This window comes from Pan troglodytes, chromosome 4 (assembly GCF_028858775.2).
Source record: "Pan troglodytes isolate AG18354 chromosome 4, NHGRI_mPanTro3-v2.0_pri, whole genome shotgun sequence".
Classification (NCBI taxonomy): Eukaryota; Metazoa; Chordata; class Mammalia; order Primates; family Hominidae; genus Pan; species Pan troglodytes.
In genome coordinates, this window is record NC_072402.2 from 168,971,555 (window position 1) to 168,987,495 (window position 15,941).

The window sequence follows — 15,941 nt, forward strand, 5'->3', positions numbered from 1 at the left end:
GTATAGTTCGTCCTCTATTGCTTTTCATTGCCCTCAGCCTTTTCTTGTTCCGTCGTCTCCTCCTTCTTGTCTCCCCAGTTCTGACTCTTGGCCTCTGTGTGTCTCTGGCTTTCTTTGTCTCCCTCCTCTCCACGGTCCTCTTGTCCTTTTGTCTTCCCTTTCTTGTTTCTTGAATCTCTTTGCCTTTATGTATCTGTCTTTCTCTCTCTCTCTCTCTCTCCTTTCCTTTCTCCCTGACTCCCTCTCTCCCTCTTCCAGGCCCAGCTCCCAGTAGCTCCTAAGGCAAAACACTTTCGGGGCCGCGTCCCAGAGCACCCCTCCTCCCACTCCACGAGCACCCCCACCCGCCTCATCCCACTGCCTCCCTCGGAGCCGGAGCCGTGCGCCACCCTACGGGTCCCCGTGCTCCGAGCCTTCGTTCTATGCGGGCTGCGGGACTGTATTCACCTGCAGGGCTGGAGGAAGGGGAGGGCGCCTGAGAAACACCTTGAACCCCCAGCGCTCCCGCCGTCACCTCCACCTCCAAGCCCAGCTAGCCTGGGATCTGCGCCTTTCAGAACATAAAGACACCCGGGGAGGGACTAGGGTGACTCAGAACTTCGGGTCTCTTCCGTGAGTGTTTTCCTGAAATGCTTTTATTTTCTCCAATAAAAAGCCTGATGAACGCCGTCATCGGGTTGGGAAAGGTTGGCCCTTCGGCTGAGGACTAGAGGGACCCTTGACTTTGCTGGCGGAGAAGCGCTTTCCTCAGAGACGGGTGTCGCGGTCCAGCTCCCTTCCGTTCCGTTTTATTCTGTTGCTCCATAATAAGGCCTAGCGGGGTTTTTTTTCTTAATTGTTTTTATTTCAACGCGCTTTTGGGGAACAGATGGTCCGGTGGCGTTTGGTTACATGAATAAGTTCTTTAGTGGTGATTTCTGAGATTTTGGGGCGTCCATCACCCGAGCAGTGTACACTCTACCCAATGTGTAGTCTTTTATCCCTCGCCCCTCCACCCTCCCCCACAGGCCCCAAAATCCAACGTATCATTCTTTCTTTCTTTTTTTCTGAGACGGAGTCTCGCTTTGTCGCCAGGCTACAGTGCAGTGGCGCGATCTCGGCTCACTGCAACCTCCGCCTCCCGGGTTCAAGCGATTCTCCTGCCTCAGCCTCCGGAGTACCTGGGACTACAGGCGCGAGTCACCACGCCTGGCTAATTTTTTATATTTTTAGTAGAGACGGGGTTTCACCATGTTGGCCAAGATGGTCTCCATCTCTTGACCTCGTGATCCGCTCGCCTCGGCCTCCCAAAGTGCTGGGATTACAGGCGTGAGCCACCGCCCCCGGCCCAACGTATCATTCTTATAAGGCCTAGTATTTTTGTTTTTCAAAATTACTTCTGTTGTTTTGCCAGGGTGACACTCAATTCTTTGGGCCTCTTTGGAGACACACGCACGTTGTTTTTTTTTCTTTCTGTTGGGCGCCTCGCTTTGCGCAGAAGGCCTCTGGCCCGGAGGCCTGTCCGGGGTAGGCGTCCAGGCAGGCCGGGGGTGGGGGGCCGGTCTGGCTTCGGCCCTCGGGGGGCGCCTGGCTTTCCCGCACCCAGTGCCTTCGCGGCGTTTGGCGTCTTCCAGCGCTTTGCCCTCACCCAGCCTTGCCCAGCCAGAGACGGGCTACGGGTCTTTTCCAGTTACAGAGCTGAGCCCACTCATGTGGTGCCAAGTGGCGACTATCTCTCGGCCACCTCCACCCAGAGCAATGTGGGCGCCCCCAGCGGGTGGGAGCGATTGCCGAGGGCGTTTAACGCCTAACCCCCTCCTCCTAGGTCGCCGTTTCCAACGGGGCTGCGCGGGACTGAAGTCCGACGACTCCTCGTCCTCAGTAGGAGACACACCTCCCACTGCCCCCAGCCACGCGGGCTATGGGCAGAATCGGGGCAACGGTAATATCTGGATGGGGCAGGCTCCCCTGAGGCTGTGCTTAAGAAAAAAGGAATCTGGAGTAGCCTGAGGGGCCCCACGAGGGGGCCTCCTTTGCGATCGTCTCCCAGCCTTAGGCCAAGGCTACGGAGGCAGGCGGCCGAGTGTTGGCGCCCAGCCCGGCCGAGGACTGGATGGAGGACGAGAAGCAGCCTGCCTCTGGGCGACAGCTGCGGACGCAGCCTCGCCGCCTCGCCGCCTCAGCCTCGGTCCCAGCGTCTCTAATGCCGCGCCCATTTTACAGATGCAGGGCAGGGAGACAAGAGGCATCTCCGGGGGCCGAGTAGAATGATGGCGCGGGTTCTCCCGGCGCCCTGATTTCGAGGCTGCGCCCGGGGCCCTACATGCAGGCGGGGAGGCCTGGGCCGAAGGCGTCTGCAAGGAGGGGCGAGTCTGCCCGGTCCGGGCAGGGAGTGAGGCCACAGTCAGTTCTCCCTAGGAGGCCGCGCAGCGGGTGGGGTATGGGACTGGGGGACGCAACGGGGACCTGGCCGAATCAGAGCCCTCAGCAGAGAACGCCGAAAACTCTGGGGCCGGCCGCTCGCTTCCCGCTAGTGGGAATGGTTTCGGGTCATCAGTTCCCAGTCCAGCCCCGGGTAGGGAGCTCTGATTTGCAATGCACAGCACTTGTGAGGTTCGAATGCCCCCGCAATTTGCAGATGGAAGTACTAAGCCTAGGCCGGGCGTGGTGGCTCAAGCCTATCATCTCAGCCCTTTGGGAGGCCAAGCCGGGAGGATTGTTTGAGCCCAAGAATTCAAAACCAGCCTGAGCAACATAGCGACCCCGTCTCTACAAAATAAAATAAAATAAATTATCCGGGCGTGGTGGCACGCGCCTGTGGTTCCAGCTACTCCGGAGGCTGAGGTGGGAGGATCGCTTGAGTCCGGGAGGTCGAGGCTACAGTGAGCCGTGATCGCACCACTGCACTCCAGCCTGGGCGACAGAGTGAGACCTTGTCTCAAAAAAGGAAAAAAAGAAGAAGAAAGTAAGCTTCAAAGAAGCTCTGATAATAGTTCTGGGTCGTGCAGCGGTGGCGGCCCCGCGCTCTCGCCCCTAAAGCAAGCGCTCTTTGTACTGGGTGGAGGAGCTTTGAGTAGTGAGGGTGGAGATGCAGCTTCGGGGTGGCGGTGGGGGGCGTCTGCAGCCACCCTGACACTAGGCCCGGGGTCGCAGTGGGACAGAAGAGTCTGCCGCTCTGACTTGGGCTCTGAGTTCCAAGGGCGCCCGGCACCTCTAGCCTCCCAGGCTTGCGCGCTGGCGCCTTTGCCATCCGTGCCGAAGTGGGGAGACCTAGCCGCGACCACCACGAGCGCAGCGGTGACACCCAGAGGTCCCACCGGGCCCCTGGGCAGGGTAACCTTAGCCTGTCCGCTTCGGCAGCTTTGCGAAGAGTGGCGCGCAGCTAGGGCGGAGGCTCTTGCGGACCTGCGGTCGAAGCAGGCGGCTGAGCCAGTTCGACGGCCAAGGCCTGGGCTGCCGACAGTGGTGCGCGCTCTGTTCCGCCGCGGCCGGGCCAGGCGCTCTGGAATAGCGATGGGGGGACACGGCCTCCAACTTTCTGCAGAGACCATCGGGCAGCTCCGGGCCTAGCAGCGACCTCACCGAAGGTTCCTGGGAACCTTTGCCAAAATCCCAGCCTCTGCCTCGGTCCAGCTAAACCGTGTGTAAACAAGTGCACCAAGGCCGCAGAGCAGCTGGTGTGGTGCAGGCGCCTGCGTTCTGGAGTAGCGAAGGTTCCTCCACAGGGAAGGCGGTTTTCCTTCCGTGAAATTCGAAATTCAGCCCCCCAGTTCCAAGCGCCTGCTCCGTTAAGAGCATCTACTCTCAGCGACGCCCAGACCCAGGCTGTGCACTGTCTTGGCTCAGACACTGGCAAAGTCCTCGAGAAATTGCCTTGGTGATCGGTGCCTTCCCTCGGGCCACCCAGCCGCCGGTGGCACGGAGTCTTCCGCGCAGTTGTGCGGACCCTCGCTGTGTGGCCCTGAGCAAATGGTTTCGATTATCTGCAGCTTGGTTTCTGAAACTGTAAAAATAGTCATTAAAGACTCTTCCAGAAAAAGCAGAAAAACAAAAACCATGGCATATGGTACAGCTGATGATCAGTTTTCTATGAAAACAAAAGTATTTTAGAAGTATTTTTCGGATCAAAATCTAAGTGCGGGGTTTAATCAGAGGTGTTGCTATTTTGGAGGAAAAGACAGGAATGGAACAGCGTCCTCCACTGCCATGAATTGTCCTCTGGTCACCGGTAGTAGAGTCATCTGGGAAACTTGGCCTGGCTCCATCTGCCTAGACTTATCAGTGTCCTGGTATTACCCTGAGGTTAGTGGCCATCACACCAGTTGAAACGAATGTCGTTGCTGTGTCAGACCCGCTGCTGATTAATGAGTTCGTTATTCAACCCCTTTACTATGCTCTCACTTTGTGTAGGACAGGTGGGATGGGAGAAGAAAAAACATGTGCGAACAGAATATTTGAGCAGGTTTTTTCCTACACCTTCCACCATCCCATTGATCCCGTAAAACAGTTCTGTGTTCCCATTAAGTAGGAAGTTGAGGAGCAGAGAAGGCAGGCGACCCACCCAAGTTCACCCCCAGGTGCCTTAACCACCTCTGGCCTCAAAGGCCCTGGGGTGCCTGGCTGGCTGGCTGCGAGGCCCAAGCCAGGCCGCGTCCCCACTGGACCACGGATCACAGCCTGGAAAAGCCCCATTGGCCGCAGGTTCATTAGAGAGATTTGTGCTGACCCAGGCTCCCTGATTTTAAGAAGCCAAATCCTTGAGTGGAGTGAGAGTCCTAGATTGTCTTTAAAAGCCTCCAGACCTCGCACAGCCCATGCGCTGGCTGCTACCGGGGATGTACTGGCTTTGCTATCAAGCACTGTTGGTCGATGGATTTATCCCAGCTGTGCTGAAACTCTCCAGGTCTGAGAGCCTGCGATGGCAGAGCACCCTTTGCCTCTGTCCCCCATCCAGGAAAAATCCACTTCTTCCTCCAGCCAGCAGAGACTCAGCCAACAAGAGGAATGCAGAGCACTCCAGAGAAGAACCGAGAACCGCCCTTCCCCTCGCCCCCACCACCCCCAGTCAGGGAGGTAGCCCTCCGTTGGTCCTAGGGGGCGAGGTCCGCCCTGAGGCAGGAGAAGTTGGTGTTGGGCTCAGGGGCCGATGGTGATTATCCAGCATGCGAAGCTGCCTTGCATTTGCATCCACTGTTCAGGTGCTACAGCTGGGGCACTTTTGTTCCTAGGACGTAGTGAGACTAAGAAGAAGGGGAGGGGAGAGCAGAGAGGAAACGCAACCCCGGAGAAGACGCCAAGAGAGGGTGCTGGGCCGGGGTGAACTTTATTAATGCCTGCCATTTCCAGCTCGTCTGTTGGAGGGGGCGGGCAGGGCCCCTCTGGGCAGGGATGGGGCCATGCCTTTATTAATAGTTCCCAGCTCCCCGAGGCCCTCAGAGCTGTGGCCACCTGTATCCTCCTGAGCCCAGGCTTCCAGCACCCAGCTACCATTTGGTGAGGGCACCTGCACCACCCCATGTAATCCTCAAAGGGCCCCAAGAGATAGATACTATTGTAATCTCCACTTTAGAGATGAGTAAACTGAGGCTCTGAGGAGTGACACCACATTCCCAAGGCTCCTCTGGTGCCAGGACTTTAAGGGAAGCCGCCTAAATCCAGCTCATTGGTTTTCTCCGGTGAGGCACCTCAAACCTTCTTGTTACTAAAGCCAAGGTCTTTATGTGACTGCCGAAGGGAATTCTGACCGGGTTGAATATTACCATCCCTAAACAACACCACGTATAAACCAGAAAGTCCTGGGTGGGTTTTTGTTTGTTTTGTTTTGGTTTGGTTTTTGAGATGGAGTCTCACTCTCACCCAGGCTGGAGCGCAGTGGCACAATCTCGGCTCACTGCCACCTCCGCTTCCCAGGTTCAAGCAATTCTTCTGCCTCAGCCTCCCGAATAGCTGAGATTACAGGCACCTGCCACCACGCCTGGCTAATTTTTGTATTTGTGATAGAAACGGGGTTTCACCATTTTGGCCAGGCTGGTCTCAAACTCAGACCTCAAATGATCTCCTGGTCTCGGCCTCCGAAAGTGCTGGGGTTACAGGCATGAGCCACTGCACCCAGCCTTGTTTTTTGTTTTTGTTCTTCACATTGTGGTTGCTGCTGCTACCATTAGAATCCCTTGTTATTTCTCTTTTGTTCCTCCTGAAGATGGTTGGAAGCTAATAGCTCTTGTGCTTTATCTAAGGGATTCAGGAAGGCTCTACGGCCCACCCGCACACCTCTGACTCCCAGCTCAGGCAGAAGAACAGGCTCTGGTGAACCCCTGTGGTGGTGAGGCGCCCTGGTGTAGCCCACAGCTGCTGGGGCTGAGGACTTTCAGCCCTAGGGAAGGAAGATGACAGGCACATTAATGCATTCTGCCTCCTGCACCAAAATGCCCACAACTTATATGAAGCTTTAACAGGCCTGGGTTAAAATCTCAGCTTTGTCACTCACAAGCTGTGTGGTCCTAGACAAGTCAGTTTGCATCTCTGTGCCTCAGTGTGCTCATCTGGATATTGCAAAAAATAGATCTTCCTCATGGGGTGGTTTGAAAGATTAAACCTGGAGCCCAGTGCACAGTAAACACTACAATGTTATTATAAATAGTAGGTGAATTTCCACATGGTAAATATTGTTCTTGTTTTCCTCATAGAGAGAAGGAAGCAAACCTAGTAACTCAAGTAGTGAGTAACTTGATCACCGGCAGACATTTAAGTAACGGAGCTGGAATTCAAACCTAGTTATGCCTGAGTTTATAGCCCTGACTTGCCTCAGTCTGCACCATGTCTTCCCTGAAGAAGACCTTCAGAAAAGGTTGTTGATTGATTGTTGAAAATCCAGATTATTCTAAGTAAGAGTAACCAGGGACTCTGCTGCCTTCTGGGGCTTCAGTTTCCTTTGGTTGCTGATGTTTGGCACATTGCAGGTGCTCAGTACATGTTCATAAAATAATCGTACTAACGGGTAAGTAGCAATTCTAGAACCGCTACTGTGGGCCAGGCAGTGAACTGGGCATTTATGCAAGCATCTTACACATTTACCCTTAAAGTAAGCCTAGGAAGTACAGTTGCTTTTAAACCACATGGGTTTAAACTGCATAGGTCCATGTATATGCAGATTCTCTTGTGCCTCTGCCACCCCTGAGACAGCAAGACCAACCCCCACCTCGCCCACTTCCTCCTCCTTAGCCTACGCAACACGAAGTCGATGAAGATGAAGACCATTATGATGATCCACTTTCACTTAATGTACAGTAAATATATTTTTTCTCCTCTCTATGATTTTTGGTAGTATTTTCTTTTGCCTAGCTTTATTATAGGAATACAGTACATAATACATATAACATACTAAACATATGTTCAGCAACTGTTTGTCAGTAAGGCTTCCAGTCAATAGTAGGCTATGAGTAGTTAAGTTTGGGGGAGTCAAAAATTACACATAGGCTGAGCACAGTGGCTCACACCTGCAATCCCAGCACTACGGGAGGCCAAGGTGGGCAGATCACGAGGTCAGGAGTTCGAGACCAGCTTGGCCAATATGGTGAAACCCCGTCTCTACTAAAAATACAAAAATTAGCCGGACATGGTGGTGCACGCCTGTAGTCCCAGCTACTCAGGGGGCTGAGGCAGAAGAATCGCTTGAACATGGGAGGCGGAAGTTGCAGTGAGCTGAGATTGCACCACTGCACTCCAGCCTGGGCAACAGAGCAAGAATTCCTCCCCCCGCCAAATAATAATAATAATAATTGCACATGGATTTTTGACTGCACAGAGGTTGGTTCTCCTAACCCCCACATTGTTCAAGGGTCAACTATGGATAGTAATATTCCATCTTGAAGATAAGAAAGTTGAGATTTGGGGATGTTAAGTAACTTATCAATGTCCCATAGAGTATGAGATGGGATGCAGGCGTTCTGACTCAAGAGAGAGAAGAAACCTGATAAATGCCGGATGTCTACTATGTGTCGAGCACTGTATTCTGGGTCATGATGTGCATTTTCTCACTCAGTCCTCACAATCACTTTAGAAAACAGTTTTGAAGCCCTGTTTTACAGACGAGAAAACTTAAGGCTCAGCAACTTGAAAGAGTATTTGCCCATAGCTAAATACAACAGTTCTCTACCTACTAGCTCAGGATGCTTCAATCCATTTCAAAAGTTGACCTTGAAGTTTTCAACCAAAGCTGAGGTGCTCTCTGCAGGTGGAGCAGACACTGTTATGGGAGGGATCATTCTCACATAAAACGCAGCCTCTCCCGTGAGGAGGCAAATGATATTCCTTGGGCTCTCAGGGAAGGAATGTCACTGACAGGGACCAGACAATGATGAAGTGTCCAGAAGCAAGAGGAACGCAGAGTGTTCCATCAGCAGCGAGGTGGGCAGAGGGCTTGAAGGCCTGTTCTCTGGCTGCATTGCTAGGAGCCGCCCCTCCTTGCTGATTTCTTCCCCTCCCCCGGCCTCCCTCTCCCTGCACCACTGACTCTGTTCCTACGGCCTCCAGAAGGAGCTGCCTTGGACAAAGGCCCCAGGCCTTTTGCACAGTTCCTGTTGAAAAGCATAGGAGGGAAGGGCATCTGTGTCTCTCAATTGCGTCTAAGATTTAAAGATCAAGAAAGGTGAATTGTTTGGTTTGTCCTTAAATTCACGCGGGGGGAAAGCAAAAGACCTTGAACCTGGAGTAACTAAGTCCTGAAGAGCAGGGTCCAGACTGACAATTCTCGGATCTGTTTCTTCCACATAAGCCAGGTTTTGCCAACACAGCCATGCACTGTTCTATACAAGCTTCTCCTGAGGCCTCATGATGCTCAGCAGAGCACTGAGCGCTTAGTAGGTGGCTCATTGAGTCCAGGCAGCTGCCTGACCCACAGTCTGAGCTCTGCACTTGAGCTGCGAGGCTGTCTCTGCTTGGTGAGAAGAGGTCAGGGTCTGAGGCTTCCTGCCAGAAGGTTGCTTGGGTGCCCTGAAGACAAAATTGAACCTGCCCTTTATGTATTTTAAAAACAATTTGTCAATGGCAACAATTTACAAAAATATATTCCTGTTGCAGTATCTCCCAATAGCTGGGATTTATGGCTTCATCTCCTGGATCTGAAAGTATACCGGCATGCTCTAGCAAATGGGAAAATGTATGAACAATTTGTTGGCTTTTTTTTTTTTAATCAAGTTTTCCCAAATATGTAAACTCTGAGAGTGCCTTATTCTTTTTAAATGATCATTCATTTGTCTCCAGACTCTATCTTTTGGCACAATTTATTATTCTCTACTTCAAAAAACTTAAATGCATTTTGCATATTAGCACGTAACTCTTGTTCCTGTCTCCTCAGTTGTGGAAAGGGCTGGATTGCTTTTATAAAGAAAAAAATGGCTAATAAAATCAGCCTCAGCACCATTGCTCTGCAATTCTTATGAACAGTAAAGTGGTACTTACCGTCATTGATGTTAAAAGCTATTTCTAAATTATGGTGCCATTTATTATCTCTAGTGTCCAAAGTAAGTTTAAATGATGCTTATAATTCATGTTTTACCAAATTTCCTTTTCCCCCCGAGGATACCTCTGATTAACTTACGCACATTAAAGCGCTTTTTAAATTCTTCTTTTATTGCCATTATGCTCTGAAAATCTCAGCGATTCTCAAAAATGGGTAATAAACTTGAGATAAAATGCTGCAGTTTTAGATCAATGCTGACATATCACTGTGGTGATTTCTACAGAGCTAAAGTGATAATGCTTCATATTTACGGAATATATACTAGGTTATTACTACAGTATTACCATTTTGTTCTAAGATGAAATGAGTAATTTACCAATTTATTAAACAGTTACATTTAAGTATTGCTTAGGACATTACCACCCCAATCTGTTTACTTAGCTTGAAGAGTTACCATTAAGATACCCTGTTTATTTAGGTAAAATTTGTAATCATCAAGCCTTCCATTAACCAACTTATTTTTCTGCAAGGCTAATTGTCTGGAAATGACTTTCTTCTTATTTACTGTGCTATATTCTGCTTAGCTGGCTAAAAACGCCACCCCAGCAAACAGTGCTAGGGAAATTAATAATACATACAGAGAACAGTTTTAATTAGTATAATACCAAATGTTAATAAAAGATTTATGACACCGTTAGAAAGTTCTAATGGAAGAGATCTTTACAGCTTCAGGCTCAATTTGTCAGCACAGCCACGGCTGCCTTTCATGGGAGGCCAGATTTGGCTGATTTTCAGAGGCTGCTGGGGTGCGGAGGCCAGACGGGGGAACTCTGCCTTTAAAAGAGGTTCGCTTAGAGCTACATAGAGAGTTCACACTGGAGGAGGGGAATTTGAGGCATGGATAGGAATGCTAATTTTAACTTGAACGAAGCCAAGTTATCTGCAAAGAGGAAGGCAGGCCAGCCTGAGTCCCTCTGGAGACATTTTCTGGGGTACCAGTGGTTTTTTGTCCGAACTAGAACAGGACTTTGAGAAGCTGGGCTGCTATTAATTCAAAAGCCATGGGAAACCGTATGCAGCGAACCCAGGAAAAGGACACGCGTAATATTTATTATCTCTTTTGCGTCATTTGCTTACACACATCTACAGTATTTAAATCTTCACAGCAGAAAGGTAGCATTAGCCTCGCTTTGCGGGTAAGCAAGTAAAGCTCTGGAGGGTAAGATCCTGGCCTGAGGTTTTATAGCTCGTGCATGGAGCAGGATTTGAACCCAGGTGTGAGAAAACCTCAGTGCCCTGACTCCCGCAAGGCAGCCCCAACGTGAGGAGCGGCTGACCCCATTCTTCCGCCGCGTGTTTTGTCCACATGATGTCAGCCACATGAGGGTCCAGACTGCAGGGGGCGCATCCAGGCAAGCAATTGGGGGCTTGCATTTTCACGTGGGTGGGCTGGCGCATTTCCACCTCTTACTGTCCTTGCCCCTTTATATGTCCACCTTCCCTACTGTGGTATGAGCTCACAAGAGCAGGGGCTGTTTCTTACCTCCTGGGGGTTCTCAGTGCCTGGTACATAGTAGGCATTTAAAAAAAAAAAAAAAAGAGTAAGTCCAAGGAAAAAAAGGAAGTGAAAAGGAGAATCAAATACAGCTTCGGTTTTCGGTGTTAACGGGAGAAATACTGACCTTGCATAAATATATTGTGTTGTGTTGCAGAAACTCACCCGCCTCCCCGCCACCAAGCCCATGCGACACTGGCTCAAGTATAAGGGGTTATTATTGTTGCCATTTTTTCCAGCCCCCAAGGGCCAGGTCTTAGGAGCAGCGGGAATCCTTCCTACAGTAAGCTGATTCTTTCTTAGCTCCCGTAATAAAAACTGACCAAACCAGTTACTTTCCTAACATTCTCTCCAATTTGAGAAGCTCCGTATCATGAGGCACTTGAGGGCTGATGGCTCATTTATCCAGCCCTGGATTAAAAGAGAAAAAAAACAAAAACAGCGAAAGTTCTTGGACAGAAATTTTCCAGGATATGTGGTAAAATAGCATGGGCTGTTTCTAGAAAAAGAAGCACAGTGTCTGAGACCCGGCCCACCCTGGGAGGGACCCGAGAGGCTAGTCAGAGCACACTGCTCGGCAGAGCTGTTCCCTCTGAGGAGGAATCTTAGTCCTTCAATGGGTGAAGGGATAAACAAATTGTGGAATATTACTCAGCCATAAAGAGGAAGGAAATATTGATACATGCCGCAACATGAATGTGGATGAACCTCAAAACCACGTTGCTATGTGAAAGAAGTCAGACTCATATTTGTACTCCCAGCACTTTGGGAGGCTGAGGCAGGGGGATTACTCGAGGTCGGGAGTTTGAGACCAACCTGGCCAACATGGTGAAACCCCATCTCTACTAAAAATACAACAAAATTAGCTGGGCGTGGTGACGGGTGCCAGTAATCCCAGCTACTCAGGAGTCTGAGGCAGGAGAGTTGCTTGAACCCGAGAGGCTGAGGTTGCAGTGAGCCGAGAACGTGCCATTGCACTCCAGCCTGGGCAACAAGAGTGAAACTCCGTCTCAAAAAAAAAAGAAAGAAATCAGATACAGAAGCCACAGATTGTATGACTTCATTGATATGAATTGTTCTGTCCTGGAACAGGTAAATCCATAGAGATAGAAAGGAGATTAGTGTTTACCAGATGACAGGGGAACTGGGAGTGATTACTTAATGGGGCGATGAAAAAGTTTTGAAACTTAGATAAAAGAGGTGATTGCCTAACTTTGCAAGTGTACTAAATGTCACTGACTTGTACTCCTTAAAACGATTATATGTTATGTGAATTTAATCTAATTTTTAAAAGTCATTTCAGGAATATTAGCATTAAGTGTCCAGAGATACATTTTCCTGGGTGTTCATCACAGCAGTGGCTGTAAGAGGGGGAATTTGGAAATAATCATACGTCCATCATTTAAAAATTAGCCACATAAAATCAATTGTGCTATGGAATAAGAAGAGGTAGCCATCAAAAAATGTGGGAAGTGGGGGTGAATTGGTAGGTACCAACATGGAAATAATATCCACAATGCATTATAAAGTGAAAGAACTTAATTTCAAAATAATATGTATATCATACCACCTTAAAACACATACACAGGGCTGGGCGTGGTGGCTCACAGCTGTAGTCAAGCACTTTGGGAGGCTGAGGCAGGTGGATTGCTTGAGCCGAGGAGTTCAAGACCAGCCTACTCAATATGGCAAAACCCCATCTCTATAAAATACACAAAAACTAGCTGGGCGTGGTGGCTCATGCCTGTAGTCCCAGCTACTTGGGAGGCTGAGGTGGGAGACTCACTTGAGCCTGGGGAGGTAAAGGCTGAAGTGAGCCATGATCATGCCACTGCACTCCAGCCTGGGTGACAGAGTGAGCCCATGTCTCAAACACAACAACAACAAAAATGCATACACTGGCCAGGCATGGCAGCTCACACTGGTAATCCCAAAACTTGGGGAGGCTGAGGTGGGAGGATCACTTGAGGCCATGAGTTCAAGACCAGCCTGGACCACAAAGTGAGATCTGGTTTCTATTTAGGTATATAAAATACACACACACTCACACACGCACACACACGTGTCCCTCAGATAGGCATAGGACAAAATCTGGAAGGACAGACAGAAAACTAATGATTTCCCAAGTTACTGCTAAGGAGAGAAGGCTGGAGGGAATGAGAGGGGACTCCTACTTTAATGTATCACATTGTGATTTGCAGAAAATTAAAGACTTTTTGAAAATAAAAATATATTTTGAATTAAGTCAAAGGATTTACTAATGTATCAACTGCAGAAGCGTGGTGAGGAAAAAAGAAAACGGCTCATCATCTAGCCACCCAAACACTTTTTTAGTGTGTATGGCTCCAGCATTTTGTGGGTTTTTTTTTTTTTAACACATAGGACACAAAGTTTTTTTTTTTTTTCAGTATCACTAAAAAAACCCTACAAGATATCAAAAGAGGCTGGGCGAGCTGGCTCACACCTGTAATCCCAGCACTTTGGGAGGCCAAGGCAGGTGGATCTCCTGAGGTCAGGAGTTTGAGACCAGCCTGACTAGCCTGGCCAACATGGTGAAACCCTGTCTCTATTAAAAATACAAAAATTAGCCAGATGTGTGGCTGTGCCTGTCATCCCAGCTGCTTGGGAGGCAGAGGCAGGAGAATTGCTTGAACTCAGGAGGTGGAGGTTGCAGTGAGCTGCACTCCAGCCTGGGCGACAGAGCAGACAATATCTCAAAAAAGAAGAAAAAAAAAAGAATCAAAAGAAACTTTTGACTAAGCAGGGCCTTCCTTATCCTGCCTGACTGCATTGTGCTTCAAAGCACCATGCATCAAGAATAATAGGAGCTCATGAGGGCCTCAACCCCCCCAATTTTTAAAAGATTTTTAAAATATTGCATTTTCCTACAATTTTCAGGATCCAGAATAAAGACATTGAACATAAAATGTTTATGAGACAAAGTGGCTGTGCTCCGTGTGTAAAGTGCAAGAGGAAGACTTGGCTAAGCAGCTCTAGAACACGACTACCCAGGGAAACATTTTTATCTTCGTTATTGGAAGGCTTCAGAAGGGATTTTTACTCAGAATGATTTGGATAATTATCTCAATCTTTGACTTTGTTTTGACTAGCTCTGCAGACTGACTTGAGTTCAGGAAGGGTATCAGTTACTCAACTAAATATTCTTTCAGATTCATGATGCCAAGTTGTAAAATTTTTATTTGTTTTTCAGTGTCTTTTCTCAAACACAGCCAACATTTTAAAGTATGCTGTCTTATCTCTTTTCAAAAGGTAGCATTTTTTAAATCTGCAAGAATTGAATCAAAATGATGTGTGGACTTTGGTGTTTCTGTGTGTGCATATGCGCACGTGTGTACATGTACCGTGGCAACCCCATGTCAGATATTCCAGGCAGAAGAGAGAGCTAGCTTTCTCTCGTATTTCCAGTGTATTCTTTTCTATGGGTTGTAAATAATTGATAAGGAGGTCCCTTTCCATAATTAAAATGGATGTCCCTACATGTCAACACCGATAGCTTTTCCGGTAATAAGTGAATTTAGATCCATGTTAAGTACAGGCTATATTTACTCACCCTGGATGGGCTGCAATGCAGAATGTGCTGGCTGAGGACTGGGGGTGGGGGGACACAAGGCTGATTTCAGTGGAGATGACAAGAGAACAGAAAGGACATAAGCCTGGGAGATCACTTGGAGAAAAGACTCACCTGGTCCCAAGATGTACTTTGGACTAGCTGGTGAGCCAGGCACAAAAAGGCAGTATAGGAGAAGGAGGTTTGAGGACTTGGTACCATTTGGAATCTGTTGAGTTTTCTTTGTCTTTTCTTCCAACCCCTAATGTCTTTCCAGTCAACGTCTTAATGACAGCTCCTGGTTGCCCCCTTCCTTCATGGAAACCTGCTATCTAAACCTTTCCCTACAAGGAGAGGGGCATCAGTTGGAAGCCTCCCAGTGATCATGCCACTGCACTCCAGCCTGAGTGACAGAGTGAGACTCTGTCTCACCCATCTCTGGATTCAACAAACCCTTCCTCATCTCCACCATGTGCCCTACTCAGTGGCTGGTGCTGGAGACGCTGCAGTGAAAAAGCCTATGTTCATCACAACACTGTTCACAATAGCCAAGATACGGAAGCCACCTAAGTGTCCACCGGTGGATGAATGGATGAAGAAAATGTGGTACAGATACACAATGGAATACTGTTTGGCCTTTAAAAAGAAGGAAATCCTATCATTTGCAACAACATGGATGAACCTGGAGGACATGATGCTAATTCAAATAAGCGAGGCACGAAAAGACAAATGCTGCATGATCTCACCCATATATGGAATCTAAAAATGTCCAACTCAAAGAAGCAGAGAATACAATGGTGGTTACCAAGGGCTCAAGTGTGGAGACATAGGGAAAGAGGGGATGTTGGGCAAAGGGTACAAAGTTTGGTTATGCGGAGGAATAAGATTCGGTGATCTATTGCCCAGCACATTGTTAATAGGTGACTATAGGTAATAATAATGTACTGTGTATTTTAAAGTTGCTAAAGGAGTAGATTTTAAATGTTCTCACCAGAAAAAAAAAATGTTAAGTGAGGTGATAGATATGTTAATTCGCCTAATTTAATCATTCCGTAATGTATACATGTATCAAAACTTCACATTGTACTCCATACCATAATTATATACAATTATTATTTGTTAATTTAAAAGAAAAGCAGCTGGGTACAGTGGCTCACGCTTGTAATCCCAGCCACTTGGGAGGCTGAGGCAGGAGACTCGCTTGAACCCAGGAGGTGGAGGTTGCAGTAAGCCGAGATCATGCCACTGTACTCCACCCTGGGCAACAGAGTGAGACTCTGTCTCAAAAAAAAAAAAAAAAGAAAAAAATCTCCCCACCCTGGAGGGACCCACAGTAGGGGGTTGGACAGAGAGATGTTTATCATCAGGGCGCTATGTGC

At 48.7% G+C, this 15,941-nt stretch overlaps 1 pseudogene; it reads right to left on the minus strand.

The window, feature by feature from the left end:
* Positions 1 to 3,821: 3,821 nt before the first annotated feature.
* LOC100612940 (large ribosomal subunit protein eL19-like) overlaps positions 3,822 to 15,941 on the minus strand; it is a 28,313-nt pseudogene continuing 16,193 nt past the window's right edge.